We start from the raw sequence: 6,000 nt of genomic DNA on the forward strand, positions 1-6,000 counted from the left end.
TGAAAATGAAGAATATCCTTTCAAATTTATCGAAAAATAATTTCAGTACACTTGTGTTTTGCAATGGCAACAAATAAAGTACAAGGGGGAATAATTTCAAATGTTGAACTGCATCTGCCACAACATATTTTTTTTCGCACGGACAATTATATTACTGCATATTTAAAAGGAATATCAATATTTACAACAAACTATAAGTATATAATAATATTATCTTACTAACATGACTAAATTGATCGTTTTTGCAGGTTCAGATAACGATGTCCAATCATTTTGAATTTACGTCTTATGCTAATGTAATGATATTTTTCGATATTTAAATAACCGTCGTATTCTATATAATTCTCTGATTACTTAAATTTCATGTTCTTTCATAAAAGAATTGCCAAAATCATTAGGTACAACTTTTAACGTGCAACGCACGTTCATAGAAACTATTATTATAAAAGCACGAATGTTAAAACGCTAAATGTTGAACGACCAAAATATCCTCAAAATATTGATTGACTTTTATGTCCTTTGAAAACTATTTCAAAGTACGAATAAGTTTATATCGGATAAAATTATAATTACATGAATTTTAATAATATGATTGCACTAGAACTCTAAGTTCAGCAAAAACTATGATTTCGAACAGTAACTTTTAGCCAACTTCAAATCTATTTTTGGAATTTTGAACCAAATAGATCTCTTTATTAATTTTACCCCATAAGAACTACGTACCCTTCAAAATACTCAATAAATGGTCGAATTAGCTAAAAACAAGATAATTCAATAGTGAACGTCCTCATAGATTTACTACTTTCTGACGTTACTATTTGCCTACCGTGTGAAAAATTATATACAGAATAAAATATCTAAATAGATCCCAATTAGTCGAATTGCTACAAGTAAGCATTTAATATTTAGACTAAAAGTATTACCTGGTGAGAAAGTAATGATTTTAGAGGTGAACCATCAAGTACTACCAATAGTTCGAAATTTAATGAGAATATAGACTATAGATACAAGCCTGATAGAATAATACTTATGACATCAAATGGAAATAATTCAGCTAATAAAAACATGAGAACAAAAATAGATCCAACATTCAGTAATTTCTTACTTCATTTCGAAAACTGAGAAAAGCATATAATAAGAGAATTTGGTCATTCAATTAGAACAATTCATTGTCAAGCCCAATGATGACAGTAATGTTAAAGGTTGCTTAATAAATAGAATATTTATATCATCAAATAAAAATTTGTGCAAAAATACATGACGGACAAAGTAATCTTAGCTAGCACAATATGTCGATCAGTCAAATGAGATATTGATTGTCAAGCTCCCTAATGAAAGTAAAATATATTTTGGTTTTAACTTCGCTTAAGATGATACCAGCAACTATTACTAGGACGAATACTTAAATACTTAGCAACACATAACCTTTCACTACAAAAGTTCCTTGTCATAGATAATAACTTAACAATCGAATGAGTAAAGTGACACCTTCTTGACATAATAACATGAGAAAACGTCTTTTATATGAAATTATAGGAAGAAATTTTTTTTTAATTTATCTTTTAATTGTAGCGAGAGATATACGTGCAAAGCACGTACATAGAGACTAGTACTATATTATATAAGTGTGAAGACTTTTAGATGAAGTTATTTTACTAAAATATCCTTCAAAAGCTAAACGACCATTCCACTTTTCAGTATAACAATATTCCTTTAATATTGTTGAATAAAAATGTAATTATATATTATAATAAATAATAATAATAATAAAATTGAGCATATTTATTATATGTACAAACTTTAGACATTTACTTTTAATGATAATAATACTACGTTATCTCTCATTCTAATTTATTACCTGTGTGCAAGTGTATCAAGTTGGGTCATTATTCAATTACTATGATTCATAGTTATTAGCAAGTCTTTCCACTGCTCAATATGAATATGTAAATAGAATGCATAATGTATCTGCCATCTAACTGATTAGTGAAGGTAATTGATTATCCACAATTGGCTGTCTACTTGACCATTTAACTTCTTTGTTACACGTTTATATTTACAATTGTTATAGCTCTTTTCTAGATTGGTAGACCATTTCACGTTCTTGTTATCTTCTTTCATAGATATTGACTCATCTTATGAAGCATATCGGCAACCTATTTTACATGAAACAATTTTGGTTAAGTTTTAAAAAGTTCACAGCGTGCTACTCAATGTCTCAACGGAGCATCTCATGGTTATTGGTCCGAGTGAGAAAACTACTTTGGTGGAAGTAGCATATATTAAGACATTTCTACCGAGATTCAATTGAATAANGGTATCCTCTTTTTGAGATCTTCAACATTCTATTTATAAAATCTTTTAAGAATATTATTCGTTAGGAAATTTCCATCTCGAGATATTGACGGTCTTATGAACTAAGTAGAATATGCTATTTAAACTTTCTTGCATAATGCTATAAAGTTGGAATATATTACAACCCATAAAAAGTTGGATAATTTTGTGAAGCAATTTTCTTTTCCTGTATTGAGTTAGCTAAATAAGATTAAAGTCCATCATTTTCAAGAACTTATAAATTTTTTATTTATTTTATAATTCAAATATATTGTCAAATTTAGGTCATCTTTAAAATTTTATTCTCATTGATATGGAATACACGCGCAACGTGTGTGTCCAAATATTAGTATAGTATAATTTTTTGAAGTGTGTATTCGGGAAAAAATATGTATTTTTTGGATTGTGGACAATAAATTTGCATTAACAAAATAATCGTAACAATCGTAGTATTTGATTTCAAATAATTTGAGTGTTACAATCTACGATGATCTTATTTAACTAGAACGAACTTTGATTTGAACTCGTACTCCTTGAACCTTGATTTGTTCTTCTTTCTTGAGCTTGAACTTGATTTTTTAAACTTCAACTTGGTTGGTTTGAAGTTTGAAACTTGTAGAGAAATTTGCAGCCATTGATCCACGAGCTCTCTCTTGGTTCTTGTCATAATTTCAGGTCTCTTTTTTTGAGTTATCAATACCCCTATCTATATTTGTGGGAGGGAAGAGTTGTGATGACAACAAACTGTTACCAACTAATCAGACATGAAGTGTGACAAAGCCGCATTTGATGGGTCAGAACATGTCCTTTTCACATGTGGCATGATTTCATTAGCCTTTTAATTTGACTTGGCATGCCTTGTCATTTTGACACGTGGCACAATCCTATTGGCTCTTCCATTTGACTCTGCGTGCCGCGTCATTTGACACGTGGCACCAAACTGGACCTCTAGAAAGATGACATCTTGGGCCTAATAAAGTGGGCTCATCACTTGTAGCCCAATTTAAATGGGTCATACATAATTTATACTCTTGCGGGCCGGGAGTAACATGCAGTTTATTCTCATAAGTTAAGGAGCATAGCGACTTGCCATTTAAGCTCATATTTTGAGGAGCTTTGTAACTTGAAATTTTTTTCTCAAATTTGAAGAGCTTCGTAACATGCAATTTAGGCTCGTGCGTCCAGAAGCATAGTGCCTTGCAATTTAAGCTTGTATTTTGAGTAACTTTGCCACTTGAAAATTTTGCTCAAATTTGAAGAGGTACATGACATGCAGTTTAGGCTCGTGAGTCTAGGTTCGTAGCGACTTGCAATTTAAGCTCGTATTTTGAGGAGCTTTGCAACTTGAAGATTTTGTTCAAATTTGAAGAGATTCATGACATGTAGTTTAGGATTGTGCGTCCAAGAGCGTAGTAATTTGAAGGCTTATATTACGTTTTGAAATGCTTCGCAACTTGAAGACTTGCTCAATTTAAAGTGCCTTGCAAATTGAAGTTCGGCTCGAATTTGAAGAGGCTCGTGACTTGAAGATTTAGCTAAAAAACGAAGAGTTTTGAAACTTGAAGTTTGGCTCGAATATGAAGAGCTTTGCGACTTGAAGTCTTTGCTCGACTCTGAAGAGCTTCGTCTTGAGTCTTTGCTCGAATTAGCAAAAGCTTTGTGACTTGAATTTGAAGTGCTTTATGTCTTAAAGATTTAGTTCAAATTTTGGGAGCTTCGTGATATACAATATAGGCTCATATGCCAAGAAGTATTATAACTTGCAGTTTAGGCTCGTGCGTTGAGGAGTAGTATAACTTGTTGTTTAGGCTTGCGCATTAAGGAGCATCATAACTTTGCAGTTTAGGCTCGTGCATTGAGGAGAATTGTGACATGCACAGACTCTTCGGTTTCATTTTTAGATGAAAACTTGCCCCTATCCTCGCATTCTCATTCTTCTTCTTCTTCTTCTTCGTAAGGCTCAAAGAAAAGTAGCCCTTGGTCTCCACTTATGGCCATACTTAGTTCCATATCATGAGCACTAATTGCTAGTTCTTCAAATATTTTAGGCTTTATGTCTTGTGAGATATAGCGAAGACCCCAATGCATGCCTTGAACGCACAGTTCGATGCCAAAAGTTTTGCTAAAGCGATATTTGCAGTTGAAACTTAAGCTCCTTCAGCAGTTGATGAAGTCAATAACTAGCTCAAAATTTCATTGATGAGCGCTTGTAAGTTCGATCATGCTTATGATGCGACTTGTGCTATAGAAACGACTGAGAAACTCCTGCTCTAACTGCTCCCAAATATCAATGGATCCAAATTCGAGATTTCTATACAAATCGAATGCATTACCTTTGAGAGATCGAACAAACTGTTTGACAAGATAATCGTTGTACGTTCCAACATTGTTGCAAGTTTCAACAAAGTGTGCTACATGTTGTTTTAGATTTCCCTTGTTGTCGAATTGTTGCAACTTAGGAGGTTGATAACCAACATGCATCTTCAAGTTATCAATTCTTTGTATATACAGATTTGCATATGCGAGAGATAATTTGGACAATAACTCAGGCTTATCTTTGATAGCCTCCATGATAAAGTCCTTCAATTCCTCAATGGGAATTAGACCTTTGCTGGAGACTTGGATCTCCTTGGTTGTCATTGCTTGATTTTTGGAAGAGTCCCCTTTATCTTGTAACCTTTAAAGATTTAAAGGTGTTTGTGTGGATGCTCCTTCTACTATGTTATCCAACTTATTTGTTAACTTGGAAAGTTTAGCATCTTGATCTTGCACGCGCTTTGACAAGCCTTCAACTGCTTTTGTAATCCAACCTTCGAGCAATGTAAGAGATGTGATGATATGGTGGCGTCATGAATTCTCAACTCACTTTCAAAGGACCTGGAAGATAGCTTACAGTATGTGAGCGATGCAAAGGAATTATGAAGGAACTGGAAGATAGTACAACCAGACGAACGGTGCAAAATTATACCAGCTAGAGAGGGAAATCAACGAGCTAAGTCAAGAAACCCTAGATGTTACAGGATGTTACACGAAAATAAAGAAACTTTGGGAAGAGTTGAACGCCTTGAGTGCACATGCACTATGTAAATGTCAATGTACTTGTGGTGCCAAGGTAAGTATGCACAAGGCTGAATAGGACAAGAGACTAATTAGGTTTCTAATGGGATTGAACGAGGTCTATATAGTTGTAGGAGAGAGTATTTTGATGATGAATCTGTTACCCATCATTGTGCAGTCCTTTTCTATTCTAATTCAGGAAGAAAAACAGAGAGAAGTTAGGACAAATAATCATCTAATAATGGAGTCTGCTTCGAGGAATGTCACTGGACCTGCAAATTAAGCATTTAGCACAAATTAAACTCAACAGAGAAATATTATAGGAAACAACATCCACAAAGGCAGTTATCCACCTAAAAAGTCTCGATTATTCTGCGATTACTGCAAAAATCCAGGACACACTAAACATAAGTGTTATAAACTACACAAATTTCCCTAGGATTTCAAATTCACCAAAGGAAAAAATATGGCGTCTGCTGCAAATGTGCATGGAGGGCCTGAAGGAATGGTTTCTGGAGGATGTGAAGAAATTGATACTCGAAACCAAGGCATAGGTATTCAGAACCTGACAAAGGAGCAGTACAATCAACTGCTGCATATACTGGAGAA

This window comes from Nicotiana attenuata, chromosome 5 (genome assembly GCF_001879085.1).
Source record: "Nicotiana attenuata strain UT chromosome 5, NIATTr2, whole genome shotgun sequence".
In the NCBI taxonomy this organism is placed as follows: domain Eukaryota; kingdom Viridiplantae; phylum Streptophyta; class Magnoliopsida; order Solanales; family Solanaceae; genus Nicotiana; species Nicotiana attenuata.